Below are 17114 nucleotides of genomic sequence, written 5' to 3' on the forward strand. Positions count from 1 at the left end.
TCTTAGGTCAAAGGGAAAATTAAAAGAGAAATTGAATAATATAATTAGATTAAAATATCATATTTTAGAACAAAATTCATAGACTGAAATATTTATCTTAATCTTAAAAAAAACTATTTAATAAAGTAACTGTTTCAATAAGTTAGAAAAAGAACAATAAAATAAAGCCAAAGAAAGAAGAAATGAATAAAGAAAGATAAAAATAGATATTTTTTCCAATGGTAAAACAAATAAAAGCAGATTCTTTAAAAAAAAAAAAAAAAGCAGATTCTTTTTTTTTAAATCAATAAAATAAATAATTAGCTAACCCAATCATAAAAAGAGAAGAAAGTACAAATTCAAAAAATAAGACATTTAAAGGGGTGAATAATCACAGTTATAGAGGAAATTAGAATCATGAGAGACTTTTCTTAAGTATATGCAAATAAATCTGAATTTCTGGATGAAGTGGACTATTGTCCAGAAAAATGAAATTTTATGAAACATCTGAGACAAGAAATCTAAACAGGTCAATTACCATAGAAGAAACAAATTTCTGCAAGAGCTATTTATTTAGTAACATCAGATCTCCCCCATTAATAAACAAAATTCAACTGAATATATTTTAAAGATCTTATTGACTTTAGTCAATGATTCATGTATCAAGTAGCATCCCATCTAGCAGATAAGAAGGGGCTCCAGGATGCTGCACTAAATGGAAGTTGTACTAGTTGTAAAAATCAGGTTGGTTATGGAAGGTGACTTTCCTTTAGGGGATGGCGTGGGCCATCAGGCAGACCTAAGGAGTGCTGATCAGTGATTTCTGATGACTGGGTTCAGATTCCATTTCTGGGAGAGCTGAACTCATAAGGAAGCCAATCTCAGATACATGGGACTTGGAGTAATTCCATTTTGAGCCCATTGTCTTGTTTTTAACACTTCTAGTCCCCCAAAGAAGGGAGTTCAAAGTTTTTGCAGGGGAATTCCTCCAAACCTTTAAGGAACAGATGACTCCAGTGCAATTTCAACTGTTCCAATATATAGAAAAAGAAGAAAACTTATTTTTATTTTTATTTTTTAAGATTTTATTTGTTTATTCATGAGAGACAGACAGAGAGAGAGGCACAGAAACAGGCTCCCTGCAGGGAGCCCGATGTGGGACTCAATCCCGGGATCCAGGATCACGCCCTAGGCTGAGGGCGGTGCTAAACTGCTGAGCCACCCGGGCTGCCCAGAAAACTTATTTTTAAAGATTTATTTACTTATTCATGAGAGACACTGAGAGAGAGAGAGAGGCAGAGACATAGGCAGAGGGAGAAGCAGGATCCTCTCGGGGAGCCCAATGTGGGACTCGATTCCAGATCCCTGGATCACGACCTGAGCGGAAGGCAGGCGCTCAACCGTTGAGCCACGCAGGCGTCCCAAGAAGAAAACTTTTAAAATATATATATTTTATTTATTCACGAGACACACACACACACACACACACACACACAGGCGCAGAGACACAGGCAGAGGGAGAAGCAGGCTCCATGCTGGGAGACCCACGTGGGACTTGATCCTGGAACTCCAGGATCAGGCCCTGGGCTGAAGGCAGCACTAAACCTCTAAGCCACCCAGGCTGCCTAGAAGAAAACTTTTTAAGTTCTTTGTATAATGCTAGCAAACCAAACCCTGACAACAGTAGCTACAAGAAAAGAAAGCTAAAAGAAAGCTACAGATCATATTTACTTCCAAACATTAATGCAAAAATCCTAAATAAAATATTTGAAAGCAGAATCTAGCAAGTGTTAAAAGAGTAATCTTTCAACTAAGTGAAGCTTAGTTTGAGAATGCAGGAATAGTTCAGTGAAGATATTTCATATTAAGGCAATTCCCCCCAAAACAAAGATACTATGAATATCTTCAGATATTATAGTCTATAGAAGGGGGTTAACCCTTTAAAGATATCAATGATCTCTAAGTTAACTTATATATTTACTAAAATCCCAATAAAATGACAGCATAAATATTTTTTACCTAGATAAACTGAGTTAATCATATGGTGGCATAAAAAGACATGGAAAATCAGGAAAAATCTGAGAAAGAACAGTGAAGTTGTCCCACAGCTATCAAATGTACTTAAAAGCTCTGTATGTAAAACAGTGTGGTATCCAGGTGCAAATAACCATCATGATGTCCCTACAAATATGCTTCTCCTCTGTTCTCCCCTCATTTCTGTAAAACACTATCCACTCAGTTGCTCACTTCAGAAATACAGAGATCGTTGACACTTCCTTGTTCTTTACTCCTTGCCATACACTTCACACTATAGTGTACAAATTCTGCCTGAAAACTACCTCTAAAAATCATCCACATGTTTCTAAATCATGGCCTCATCCCATCTGCGTCAGCATCCTTGTGCACTTGGATCTCTGCAGAAGTCTTTCCTCTCCCACTCATGGCCAGTCCCCAGGTATTCTCTGCATGGTCAGAGATGTTTCACAGAACAGATCAGCCCACATCACTGTCCTGCTTCAAATCCTGCAACGGCACTTGAGATAAAAATCCAGAATAGGGCAAGCCCCGGTGGCTCAGCAGTTTAGCACCAGGGCGTGATCCTGGAGACCTGGGATTGAGTCCCACGTTGGGCTCCTTGCATGGAGCCTGCTTCTCTCTCTGCCTGTGTGTCTGCCTCTCTTTCTCGGTCTCTCATGAATAAATAAATAAATAATCTTAAAAAAAAATTCCAGAATAGCTGTCGGCACATAAAGCCCACATGGCACATCCTGTCTTCCTTGGCAGCCTCATCACCAGCCACCCTCCTCTTGCTCCCTAAACTCTGGCCACTCTCTCTTTTGGCTTCCCACAACTTGTCAGCCCTTTCTCCTCCAGGCCTTTATATATGCAGGTTCCTTTACCTGGAATAGTTTTCATATAGCTAACTCTTAACCTTCTTTCCTTCTTTTATTAAACAAACTTTTCATTTTGAGCTACTTCTATATTCACACAGAGTTGTAACAACAGTGTGTAGAGATCCCATGTGCCCTCTACCCAGTTTCGCCAATAACATCCTGCAGAACTACAGTGTGATATCACGACCTGGAAATTGACGTTTGCAATTCATCATCAAGATCTCACCAATTTACATGTACTCTGTGTGTGTGTGTGTTTTAGTTCTATACAATTGTATCACATGTACAGATTCGCAGGACCACCACTGCAGTCAAGATACAGAACAAGGACCCACTGGCAGGATCCCTCAGGCTACCCCGTTATGGCCACAGGCACATTGCTCCCCACCACCGTCCCTTCATCTTTTAAGTCTGTGCTTCAACACCATTAACTCACACCTTCCTTGGGCATCTATCTAGTCTACGTTTCTCTTTCATGGTAACACTCTGAACTCCTTCACAATTGCCACAATTTAGAATTAGGAGTAACAGGCTTCATCCTTTTGCAATGCCTTTCAATATAGGTTTCCTTGTTGGTAGGTTGTTTTTCTATCCTCAACCATCACTGAACAAAGGGAAGGCAGAGGGAGATTTGCCCAGTTTCCCATCTGAGACTCTTAGTGGTGTCTTTGTTCAAGTTGTGGCAGTGGTCTAGGCAGGCAGAGGGCCCTGTGAACACTCTCAGCATCTGCTAGGCCCATGCTGCAAATGGGCTCAGGAGTCCCCATCACCTCCCAGAACAGGGATCTGGCCATTTCTGAGACTGAGCAGGGAGCGCTTGGAAAGGAGGTCTAAGGAAATATGGAGGCTGAGGCAGGGACATTGGAGCCACGTCAGCAGGGACTGACATGAAGGTCTGCAACGAGGGTGGGCGTCACATGGGTTGGACCTCCAAGAGAGAGTGTGGACCCCAGCTACAGGTGAGTTCGCTCCTCAAACCCAGGACAGTGACACTCAGTGCCCGGTGGCCCCCCGGTGGTCGCAGAAGCCTCCTACATACTCAGGGGCCATTTCGGAAAGAAGTCAGTGAGGATGAGGATATCTGAAAAAATGGATTTTGCAAAGGGAACGGATTGGACTGAATTGGACTGAATTTAACAGACTCTTTAAAAATGTTCTCCAAAACTCAGCAGGTGGCTTTGGGAAAAATTAGATCAGTTTTGGAAAATAAGGAGCCTGTTTTGTCCTTCCTCATCAGAGGACAGTGTGAGTAAACATGCAACCCTGTTGCACACATACATGTTGATGGGATTGTTTGTTTAAAGTCTACTACTCGTGCTAGACTGTAAACTCCACAAGAGAAGAAAATGTTTGGTTATTGTGTTTTTCTTATAATATCTGCAGTGCCGAGCATGTGGTAGGCACTCAAACATTTTTTTCTTACAGAAATTAATGAATGCCTACAGATTTAGCCTTGTATTAATGATTCACCATCCTGCTAGGAAAGTCTGCTTCTTAAAATTCACTGACTATATTCTAGACACTTTTTTAAAAAGATTGTATTTATTTATTTGAGGGAGAGTATGAGCTGCCACACAGTGAGTTAGGGGGAGAAGTAGACTCCCCGCTCAGCAGGAAGCCTGCCATGGGGCTGGATCAGGCTCCATTAGGCTCAATCCCAGGACTCTGAGATCATGACCCCAACCGAAGGCAGCCGTTTAACCAACTGGGCCACCCCAGGCACCCCCATATTCTAGACACTTTATTTATTTTTTTTTAATTTTTTTTTTAATTTTCATTTATTTATGATAGTCACAGAGAGAGAGAGAGGCAAAGACACAGGCAGAGGGAGAAGCAGGCTCCATGCACCGGGAGCCGGATGTGGGATTCGATCCTGGGTCTCCAGGATCACGCCCGGGGCCAAAGACAGGCGCTAAACCGCTGCGCCACCCAAGGATCCCTTCTAGACACTTTAAATGCCCTATTTTCTTTTTTCCAGTAAAAAGCTGGTCAAGTCCAGTACATGTTATTATAATATAAAGGGCCTACAGAGTGAATGGCTCTGCCACTAACTCATTGTATAATCTGAATAAGTAATTCCACCTCTTTGGCAGGGGAGGGAGGTGGTGATGTCAAAATTTTTTCTTCATAGGGAAAAAGGGCTATCACTATCAGCTTCAATGATGCATGAAAAATAACCAATGTTTATTACTATAAAATTTGCATACAATGAAGACATGCCTGTAAAAAAAAAAAAAAAGCGGGCTACTCAAATAATGTATAACATTTAACATCCTTTCTAAGGCCGGCTGGTAAATGCCAGACCTGGTAAGTCACATGTCCCATGGAGGGGGCAGCCCAGGGTTTGAAAAGAGATGCCTCACAAAAAGTACACCTCCACGAGAAGTCAGAAATGAGGGATGGTTTTCTTCTTCAGGAACTCAAAATGGATCAAAACAAGAAATCTCTTCAAATGGTCTGCCTCTTCTTTGCAGAAAAAAAAAATCACAAACCACTCTGAGGCCGTGAGAACAAAAAGATGGAAAGCTGTCATAACCTATAGTTTATCAGTTTGTGCCATGGCACAGACATTATCCACTCTAAGTGTTAAAAGTTTCAATCTAAGCCTCCTGCTCGTCTTCCCAGAAGTATGCTCTTGTGTGTTATATCACACAGTTGACACTTTTGTTTGTAAGATTAAGTCGTCACTAAAAAAAGGTTTTTTTGTTTTGTTTGTTTTTTAAAGATTTGACAGTAGGGGCGCCTGAGTGGCTCAGTCATTTAAGGATCCGACTCTTGATTTCGGCTCAGGTTAAAATCTCAGGGTCATGAGATCGAGCCCTGAGTTAGGCTGTGGGCTCAGTGCAGAGTCTACTTGAGATTCTCTCTCTCTCTCTTTCTGCCCCTCCCTGTCCTTGCTCTCTCTCTCTCTCTTTCAAATAAATAAATAAAATCTTAAAAAAAAAGTTTTGACAGTAAGTGTTTACCTCACAGCCTGCTTCTCAAAGATAAATTATTTCAGTAGTTGTACTTTTTCCAAGAGCAGAATGTGGATGGTCTTTAAGTAAATAATTAATATTTTTTAAGTGCTTAATGCCAGGACAGTGTCATTTCATAATCAAAAAGAATAATCCTGGGGACGCCTGAGTAGCTCAGCGGTTGAGCATCTACCTTTGGCCCAGGGCATGATCCTTGGTCCTGGGATCGAGTCCCACATCTGGCTCCCCACAGGGAGCCTGCTTCTCCCTCTGCCTATGTCTCTGCCTCTCTCTATGCCTCTCATAAATAAAATCTTAGAAAAAAAAGAAGAGGAATCCTGGATCTTCTCTAGTTTTTGTCAAGGCTCTTTGGGTGCAAGTAATGGAAACCCATTCAAACTAACTTACACACACCAAAAAAGGTATGGGTGAAATGAGGTGAGAATATTCGTGAAGCCAAGTGCAAGACACAAGCTTCACATGGAACTAGAACCAGGGCCTGAAAAGCCAGAGGAAGTTCCTCTCTGATTCTTTATTTAAAAGTTTTTGGTGCCTCATCTCTCCTCTCAGAGCATCTACTTGACTTTTCTCTCTGCAGACTCAGTTTCTTTACTTCTAGAAGAAAATGGCCCACTGAATTCTCTAAATGTTCTTTCATTTCCAGTACCACCAACCACTAGGATGGAATCCCCTTGCCCCAACAACAAATCTCAGGAAAGTAAACTCTACTGGCTCAGCCTATCAATGGACTGGCTCCCCTCTGGTCAAGGGTACATCCTTGCTTAATTTGGGAAAGGCCATCTTATCAATTGAGGTTTTGTCAGGGAAACAGAAGCCTTCCCTGTATGTTAGGATGAAGGGTTTTATGACATGGAATCAGAGGACCACACAGCCATTGGAAAGAATGGAAGATGGACAGTCAGGCAAACAACTGTGGGTCACTGGGCCTACAGAGCTAAGCCAGTGCTTAGCTCTTGCTAAGCTAAGCAAGTTTTAAGAACTTGCCCCAAAATCATTATGAATTTTAAGATCTTTGGGATTACTCTCCCATCTACCACAGTCCACTACAGGGTGATTCTCAAGAAGTTTGCCAAGGAGCTGCTCCCTTGATCAAGAACCTCTTGGAATCCCTCACTGCATGTTAGCCTGCAGCACAGATGATTGCCTCACAGAAGCAGCTGCCAGCTCTCAGCTCTCTGTAGCTCCAAACGGTGATCGACAGGAACTTGCCCAGAAACTGCTATGAACCTCGTGTCTGCCTACAAATGCTTCCAGACAATATTCACTTCTCTTCCTTCCAAGTCTTTTGAGTGCCTCTTAACTAGAAAGCTCTGACCAGAATCCTATGTGGAGGGGGATTCTGGGAAATGCTGTTCCAAGCTCCTCTTGTATGATATAGAGGAGATGGTGGATGGGGATGTTGGTGAGCTGAGCCCTACCCCAGACCATCAGCAGAGCCCTGGAACCCCAAAGGAGCAGGGCCACCTGCAGCAAGTCTGGCTACATGTGTCCATGCACGTGTGCGCGTTTGTGTGTGGGCATGCACACATGTGTGTGCATATGTGCATGTATGTGCGTGTACGTATCTGGTGAGAAAACAGACAGGTCTCAGGAACTGAGGTATGGTCTGGCCATCACCTAATACTAGAGAAAGACAGATTTCTTGGACTTTCCTTTCTTGTCCTTTCCTATACAATCTGAGACTAGTTCATCTCAGCTTGGTGTGAGAAAGCTCACAGGAAGTCATCCAAAGAGCTAGTCTGTAGCGAAGATTTGATGTTCTTATGTCCTCTGCATTCCCTCCTCTTCCTGCTTGCACTAAGCCCTCGCTTTAATGTGAGCAGCCATCTTCTCCATGGGAATGACTCAAACACCACTGCACAGGCTGGGGAGCCAGGAGTGCCTAGCCAGCCCACTGCCCCAGCATGGGAATCCAGCATTTGCTAGGAGAATGGGGAGGGAGCCACACCCAGCCAGTCAAGTTGTCCCTGGATGGGAATGTAGGAGGGCTAAGAAATTAGTGAAATGTGAGGCCGTCTTCTCATCAAAACATGGAGAGAAACACAGAGCCCAGATCATCTCCTTTGTGTCCCCAGATTCAGCAACATCTGAGGCTAGTTCTGGCATTTTAATTACCTGAGCCAATGCATTTCTAATTTTAGTTAAGTCCATTTGAGTTAAATGTCTCCACCAAACATTCTTTCTTTTTTTTTTAAAGATTTTATTTATTTATTTATGAGAGACACAGAGAGAGACAGAGAGATGCAGAGATACAGGCAGATGGAGAAGCAGGCTCCATGCAGGGAGTCTGATGTGGGACTCGATCCTGGGTCTCCAGTATCAGACCCCCGACTGAAGGCGGCGCTAAACCGCTGAGCCACTGCGGCTGCCCTCCACTAAACATTCTAAGTAATAAATAAATATGACTAAGTTTGGTCTAGACTGTGCCTCTGCTCATGTGTCCTCTCTGCTCTGTTTCCCTGCCCCATCTCTGTCTGTTGAAATCCCAGTTCCCCTTTACCATCAGGCCAGATATCACTTTCTTCCAAAGGGAACCTATCCTGTTCCCCTGGACTTGTGGGGAGTGCGATATGGTGGGAGTGCAATATTTATTCCACATTCTCTGTCCTAGGTTGCTCACACACATCTCCCACACCATGTGAATAGTGTAACTACACTAGTTAATAGTGTAACTACAGTGTTAAGTTGCATGGGAGCCACTGTCTTATTCACCCCTGTATTTCTCACTGACCTGAGTTCTTGCATGGTAAATACTAACTAAATATTTATTGAATTTAAAAATATTTGAAACCAACAATACCAAAACAACCCAGTACAAAAATGGGCAAAGCACTTGAATAGACATTTCTCCTAAGAAGATGCACAAGTGATCAGCAAACACATGAAAAAAATGCTCAATATTATTAGACATTGATTAAGAAAATGAAAATAAAAGCATGAGATACTGTCTCACACCCATTAGGATGACTATTATCAAGAAACAAACCAAACAAATTAAAAAAGAAAAACAGAATAGCCATTGTTGGTGAGGATGTGGAAAAAAATTTGAACCCTGGTACATTGCTATTGGGAGTGTAAAAATAGGCAGATTCTCTGGAAAACAGTATGGTAGTTGCTTAAAATTTAAACTTAGAGAGGAGCCGGAGTGGCCGAGTTGCTTAAGTGTCTGATTCTTGGTTTCAGCTTAGGTCATGATCTCAGCATCATGAGTCAGGCTGAGAGCAGTCTGCTTGAGTTTCTTTCTTTCCTTCTTCCCCCCACCCTCCCCCATCTCTCTCTCAAATAAATAAATAAATAAATAAATAAATAAATATTTAAAAAACTTAAACATAGAATTAACCATATGATCCAGCAATTTTACTTCTAGATATACACCCCCAAAGAATTAAAAGCAGGAACTGAAACAAATGTTCACTCATGTTCATAATAACAGCGTTATTCACAATATAGCTAGAGGGTGGAAACAATCCATGTGTCTACTGACAGACAAATGAATAAACAAAATGTGGCATATCCTTACAATGGAATATTATTCAGCTATTAAAAGGAAAGAAATTCTGAGACCGGCTAGAATGGAGCTAGCTTGAGGACATTATGCTATATGATATAAGCCAGTCATAAAAAGGCAAACCCTGAATGAGTCCACTTAGATGAAGTGTCTACAGTAGTGATCAACATGGAGGCAATGAAGAATGGTTGCTTTGAGAGGCTGAGAGAAAGGGGGAGAGGAGAATAATGTTGAAGGGGGACAGAGTTTCAGTTCAGGATGATGAAAAATTTCTGGAAACAGCTAGTGGTGATGGTTACACAACAATATGGATTATGGATGTATTGAATGCCACTAAATTATATTCTTACAAGTGGCTAAATGGTAAATTTCATGTCCTATATATCATACTACAATAATAATTGCCTGAAATTTTGTACAAGTTTTTAAATTTAGGGAGCTTTTCATATGCTACATCTCATTTTACTCCCAACAACCAGATACAGGGCAGATATAATTTTACCCCTTCTGGAGATGATGATACTGAGGATATATATATAATTATTTATTTGAGAGAGCGAGGACACAAGTGGCTGGGAGGGGCAGAGGGAGAAGGAGAAGCAGACTCCCTGATGAGCAGGGAGCTGGGTGCAGGGCTTGATCCCAGGACTCTGGTATCATGACCTAAGCCGAAGGCAGATGCTTAACTACTGTGCCACTCAGTGCCACTCAGGCACTCCCAGAGTTATTATATTGTGGAATAGGTACCCAGAGAATTCCAGGATTCTTCTGCTACTTCCATCAGCATTAATTACCTTCTGTTAAGTGTAAAGGGAGTCCCTAAGTCAGAGCTTCATGCACATCACTTGCCAAAGGGTCTGCATGGGCCTCCTAATGTCAGTTGGGAAAGTGTGTTCACCCTCTGGGACCAGGTGTTCCTGGAGTTGCCAGTGTTATGCACTGAATGTTTGTGTTCGCCGCCCGCCCCCCCACACACACCAAAATTGATATGCTGAAGCTTTAACTCCCAGTGTGGTAGTATTTGGAAATGGAACCTCTAAGGAAATAATTAAGGTTAAATGAGGCCATAAGCATTGAGCCCTGATCCAATGGGATTTGTATCCTTATAAGAATATATACCAGAGAGCTTGCTCTCCCACCTTCCCCACACGTGCACAAAGAAGAGGTCACATAAGCACACAGTGAGATTGCAACCACCTCCAAACTGAGAGAGGAGGCCTTAGATGAACCTACCTTGATCTTGGACCTCCCAGACTCGAGGACTGTAAGAAATAGATTTCTGTTGATTAAGCCCACCATTCTGTGTGCCATTTTGTTATGGCTGCCCAAGCTAACTAATGCGGCAAGTCAATAAAAGTACTGTGATCAAATGAGCATTCATTGTGTCTAGTGTTCCTAGAAAATATACCCAAGAAAATCTCATAGGAAAAAGATTTCTACTGGCCTCCATCTTGGTAGCCTCCACCTTTCTTACAGAGAAAGTGGCTCTGCGTGTCAGCTTAGGTGTTCCAACAGCAAAGGCCCGACCAGCAGAAAGGCAGACAATCCAATTCCTGGATCTTGACTTAGGTAACTCTTCCTCCCATAGTTTGTTCATTTCAACTCCCTCTGGGAACTTCTAGAATCCCAGCTCATCTTTGGCTGGAAAACGCAGGAATAAGATTGCCTTTCGTTCCAGTAGCAGGTGTTTTGGTCCAACGGGTACCACTCAACACCTGTACGGTGTGAACAGAGTTTGAGCAGCTTGGCTGTGATCTACACTTTCGAGTGCTCCTTCAATGTGGAGTCCTCCCTTGAGACACAGATATGGGCCTGGTGGGAGATTACCAATAAAAATAATGAAGAAAACAGTTTATTTTTCTTGAATCAGGTTGTCGAGAACCTGGTGAGTTCTACGTTCACTGTTAAAAGAAAAGGAATGAAACTTAGCACGTATTAAAAACCTATCATGTGCCAGGGAGTGAGCAAGACCTTTCCCACAGAATTCACAACAATCCTGCAAGGTACAGGTTACTGTCTCAGTTCTTTAATTGTGGTAAAATGGCACATAACACCACTTAGCATCTTAACCAATTTTCAGTGTTTAGCTCTGTGACATTCAGTACATTAATGTTGTTGGGCCACCATCACCACCATCCAACTCCAGAACTCTTCCATCTTTTCAAACTGAAACAAACTCTTAACCATTAACTATTCATTCCTCCCTTCCTCCAGACCCTGGCAAGAGCCATTCTATTTTCTGTCTCTATAAATGTAACTTCTCTAGATACCTCATAAAAGTGGAATTGTACAGTACTTGTCTTTTTATGACTGGCTTATTTCACTTAGCATAATGTCCTGAAGGAACCTGGTTTTGATTTGCCTTTCCCTGTCTGATGATGTTGAACATCTTTTCATGCATTTATTGGCCACTTGTATATTTTTTTTCTCACTTGTATATTTTCTTAGAGAAATGTCTATTTGAGTCCTTCACCCATTTTTAATCAAATTGTTTGGTTTTGTTGTTGAGTTGTAAGAATTCTCTATATATTCTGGATATTAACTTCTTATCAATTACATGATTTGCAAATAGCATCTCCATTACTGGAGATGAGGAATAGCACCTCCAATCTGGGCTCTTTTCACTCCATTGATTGTGTTCTTTGATATATAGGACTTTTTTTTTTTTTTTGTATAGGACTTTTTAATTTTGGTGCAGTCCAATTTCTCTATTTTTGATTTTGTTGCCTGTGCTTTTCATGACTATCCAAAAAAATAATAATTGTCAAATTCAATATCATGAAGCTTTTCCTCTCTGTTTTCTTCTAATGGTTTTACAGTTTTAGCCTTTAAGCTTAGGTCCTTGATCTATTTTGAGCTAATTTTTGTATATGGTGTAAGGTAAGGGTCTAACTTCATTCTTTTTGCTTGTAGATATCCAGTTTTCCCAAAACCATTTATTGAAAAGATTGCTTTTTCCCTATTGAATGGTCTCAGCACCCTTGTTGAAAATCTTTTGACCACATTTGCTGGAATTTGTTTTTTAATTCTTTAGTCTATTGCCTTGCCCATATGTCTGACTTTCTGCCATTACCACACTGTTTTGATTACTATAGCTTTGTAGCAAGTTTTAAAGTCAGGAAATGTGACTCCTCCAGCTTTGCTCTTCTTTTTCAAGATTATTTTGTCTGTTCATGGTCCCTTGATATTCCATATCAATTTTAAAATGAATTTTTCTATTTCTGCAAAAACTGCCATTAAGATTTTGAGAGGGATGGCATTGAATCTTAGATGAGTTTGAGTAGTACTAACATCTTAATGATATTAAGTCTCCCAATTCATGAATATGGGGTGTCTTTTCACTTATATGTATCTTCTTTAATTTCTTTCACCTCTATTCTGTAGTTTTCAGCATATAAGTCTTTCACCTCCTTGGATAAGTTATTCCTAAATATTTTATTCTTTTTGTTGCTACTGTACATGGAATTGTTTTCTTAAGTTCCTGTTTGGATTGTTCATTGTTAGTGAATAGAAATGCAATTGATTTTTGTGTTTTGATTTTGTATCCTGCAACTTTCTGAAATCACTTCTTAGTTTAACAGTTTTGTGTAGTGTGTGTAGTCTTTTGGTTTTCTACATATAAGATCATGTCATCTATGAACAGAGATAATTTTACATCTTCCTTTTCATGCTTTTGTATGCTTCTTGTTTATCTCTCTTGCATAATAACTCTCTGACTAGGGCTCCTAGAAGTATGTTAAATAGAAGTTGTATAAGTGTACAACTTTGTCTTAATCTTTATCTTGGAGGAAAAGCTTTCAGTCCTTCACTAGTGAGTATGATGTTAGCTGTAGGCTCTTCATATATGACCTTTATTATATTGAGTTAATGTAGTTTACTTCTATTCATAGTGTATTGCCTGTTTTTATCATGAGAGGGTATTAAATGCCAATTACTTTTTCTGCATCAATTGAAATGATCATGTGCATTTTTTCCTCTCTTATTCTGTTAATATTGTGTTTTACATTGATGGATTGTTATATGTTGAACAATCCTTGCATTCCAGGAATAAATTCCATTTGGTAATGGTATATACTTTTTTTTTTAATGTGTTGTTGAATTTCATTTGCTAGTGCTTTGTTGAGAAACTATCCCAATTTTTACAGATGAGGGCATTAAATCTCAAAGAAGCAAGACAATTTCCCCATGGCCACTCATCCAATAGGTAGTTGGAGTTGAAGTTCAAACCTAAGCCTGTCTGATTCCAGAATCCATGCCATTTTCATGGATTTCCATGCCAGGCTGCCTCATATTACTCCACAGTGGGATAGGGAAGGGAAAGTGCGGGCTACCAAATACTAGCTCTGTGACTTTACAAGAAAAAGAAAAATCCAATCATTTTTGAACCTCAATTTGTGCATCTGTAAAATAGGGATGTCGGTGGCTATTTTCCAGAGCTATTTGTAATGTTTAGATAAGATAAGGAATGTAACACCCTGAAACATCCTGAGCTTTTAATTAATGGCAGCATGTATGGCCCTCAGCCACTGAGTTGGGCCTCCCATCTCAAATGCAACTGGTTATCCAACTTTAGACAGAGTCTTCATGTGTGGCTTTTTGGCCAAATTCCTGATTTCTTTGCTATAAATATTCCAGAAGGCTTAAAACCCTCAACAAGTTGTCCTGTGACTTTATGTTCTGGCCAACAAGGAGATCTTCATTTCCCTCTATGACTCATCTATTCCTTTTGCAGCCCCTGCCCCACCCCAAATACCTTCAGCCATTGACATTTTAAATATTCTTGTCTTTTGACTCCCCTTCGGCAGCCTCAACTCATGTCTTGAATTCTTTCTCTTCCTTTTCTTCTTTTCCAGCAGGCTTGGTGACCAAAGCATTGCTAGTGGAGATATCTAGGATTTTTAAGAGTGTTTCCCCACATCATAACTTCAGGCAGATCATTTCTGAACCCAGTATGCAGACAAGGTAACGGGGACTCGAGGGGTGATGAGATTTTTCCAAAACACCTGATGGGAAAAAAGAATAAGATGATGGCAAGGCCAGAAATTCTCCTTTTGGCTTTCTGGACTACACACTCTTCCACTTAATGAGAATTTGTCCATTTCCTTGGAAAAGAGAAGCACAAAGCATGAATCCACAGAATGCCTACACAGTGCAGCTTGGGAGAGATCTGTGTGCTGACCACAGTGGTACGCAGGGCAGGAGCTGTGTGCTGGCCACAGGACTAAACAAACAGGAGCAGGAGCTGTGTGCTGACCACAGGGAACAAGTTACAACTTTATATACAAGGGTTGCAGCCAGAACTGCTGTTAGATTGCACTTTATATGCAGGAACATATAGACAGCTGAGCTCTAAGAGCCGAAGTTTACGTGGTGTTTTCCATCCAAAAGCCCCAAAGTCCTCACTAAAGCTATAAATACCAGAATCCCTTCATCTTTGAAATATAGCCAGTTCCAGGCCTGCTTAAACAGCCCGAAGCCGGTACACACAATGCATGTGTGTATGGTGAAAGAGGCCTTTATGAGTTTTCCACTGCTGGAGGCCAGAGAGAAGGGTGAGTGGAATGTACTGGAATGTCTAACAAATGACAGAGGGAGATTCTGGGGATGAATTGCTCAGTGGGCCCCATGGGGCTGAGTTCTAATCTCTGGGACTACAGGCTGCCTGGCTGGCCCAGCCCCATACTGGTCTCCACAGTAGGCTTTGCCCAGCTCCTGCTCCAGAGAGAACATGGAAGGGGCCCTTCTCTGGCCCTCTTGGGGGTTTGGGCATTCACACCCCTAACACTTGCCCTGGCACCCTCCCAAGCCTGAGAGAAGCCCCCCCTTCCTTCTAGAATGCCCCAGTCTCCTCCTAGTTCAAGAATGTAGGCTACATACATGCCCTGAGCAAGCCCCCAGGGCCAGCACTTCCTCTACCTTACTTATCTACTTTAATTCATGCACTCATTCCTTTTAACAAACATAGTTTAGGACCTACTATGTGCCACTCCATGTGCCAGTCTCTGTAAAGAGAACTGAATAAGACCAGCATGATCTCTGTCCTCCAAATCATACTCTCCAGTCAGGGAATGAACCACAGAAAAGTAAATAAGCAGGGCAGCCCGGGTGGCTCAGTGGTTTAGCACCACCTACGGCCCAGGGCATGATCCTGGAGACCTGGGATCGAGTCTCACATCAGGCTCCCTGCATAAAGCCTCCTTCTCCCTCTGCCTATGTCTCTGCCTCTCTCTCTCTGTGTCTCTCATGAATAAATAAATAATTTTTTTAAAAAAGGTAAATAAACAGAAAGCAAGATAATTGCAGATAATGAAACATTCTTTAAGGAAAAAAAAAAAAAACACTGCAACCAGGATAAATAGCAGTTTGGAGGAGGGTCTGTGCTCCTTATATGGGTGGCTGGAGAAGCCTTTCCAGGAGCCAGGTGGGTGTGAGGGAGCATTCCCAGCAGCAGGGAGCCTCCAGTGCTAGAGTGGGAGATAAGAAAGGGCTTGTGTTCTGGGAAAGCAAGGAGGCCAGTAGGGCTGGAGCCCATAGGCAAAGGAGGAGGACATATGATGAAGTGTGGCAGTCAATGTGGGCTGTATCCTCCTAAGATGTGCGGCCCTGATGGGAAATTGAAATGTATTAGAAGTGCAGAGGAAGTAATAGAAGGATTTTAAACAGTCATAAGAGTGATGTCATATGTGAATGTGTGTGTGTGTGTGTTTTAATCACTGCAGCTGCTGAACAGAGAATGGATTAAGGAGTTGAGAACAAAGTGAGGGAGATGACTTAGGAAACTATGGGAACAGTCCAGGGAAATGATAATAGTAGACTAGAGGAGTGAGAATGGAACTGGGAGTGAGGGAGCTGATAAGAGACAACTTCCCAAGTAGAACCAACAGGATGTGGTGGTGAATTGGAATGAAAAGCAAAGTGAGGAATCCAAGGCAAGTGCTGGCATATTTGCTTAATATGGGTGGTTGATGATGTGACTTTCTGATATGGGAAAGCCTAGGAGAAGGGATATATAACTAGGGGCAGGGCAGCTTTGAGGGGATAGGTAGGGATGAGATACAAGTCATCAGTGGCTCTCTGGGGTGATGTCTGTACCGAGCCCAACCCAATCCTTCCCTGCCCTCCAGCACACCTGAGCAGAGCTGCTCCACCTGGAATGTGTTTCCCCTTCCTATCCACTCCTGGCAGCCTCTTCCTGCCTTCTTTACCACCCAACACTCCTTCCCAGCACTTTCTCTCTCCAGGGTGAGGAGGGCACCTGTTGGTACTTAGGTATGTTGGTGCCGCCTTCATTTGTTTCTTGACAGCTGGTTGTCAGTACTCAGATGGACTAAACCAATCTGAGATCTGGCAGTGCAGGATAGAGAAGGAGGGAAAGAAACCAGAACCAGAGGGGCTTATCCTGTATAGAAAAGGCACCCTAAAGTACAGCCACCAACAGAGTACCAAGAGTATGGAAAAAATCCAGCCTTGGAACTAAGGGACATAAATCAGTGATGGAGCAAGGTCAAGGTGCAGCAGGCATCCTGGTGGTTCTGCGTGATGGTCTTACTGGAAGAAGAACACTCGTGAGCAACCACAGGGACAGGGGTTGGATCCCATTCCAAGGGAAGAGGAAAGGGGGTAGTTAAGGGCTAGGTGGGGACTAAATGCAGATATACAGATAGGTCAACCCACCAGAGGACTGGTATGGGGTCTCCCCAGTCTCCAAAGGGTGCGACATCCCCAGACTTCCAGACCTCCCCATCAGGTGTATCC

General features: G+C 42.0%; 1 long non-coding RNA gene across 1 annotated transcript in view; it reads right to left on the reverse strand.

Annotated features, from left to right (window-relative positions):
• Positions 1-10381: 10381 nt before the first annotated feature.
• LOC140631469 (uncharacterized) overlaps positions 10382-17114 on the reverse strand; it is a 39337-nt gene continuing 32604 nt past the window's right edge. The window contains exons 2-3 of the long non-coding RNA XR_012029019.1: positions 14113-14362; positions 10382-11171 (exon numbers count right to left, since the gene is read on the reverse strand). This is a non-coding gene — a long non-coding RNA (uncharacterized lncRNA). The remainder of the gene's footprint in view (positions 11172-14112; positions 14363-17114) is intronic.

The sequence above is a fragment of the Canis lupus genome, chromosome 4 (assembly GCF_048164855.1).
Source record: "Canis lupus baileyi chromosome 4, mCanLup2.hap1, whole genome shotgun sequence".
Lineage (NCBI taxonomy): Eukaryota > Metazoa > Chordata > Mammalia > Carnivora > Canidae > Canis > Canis lupus.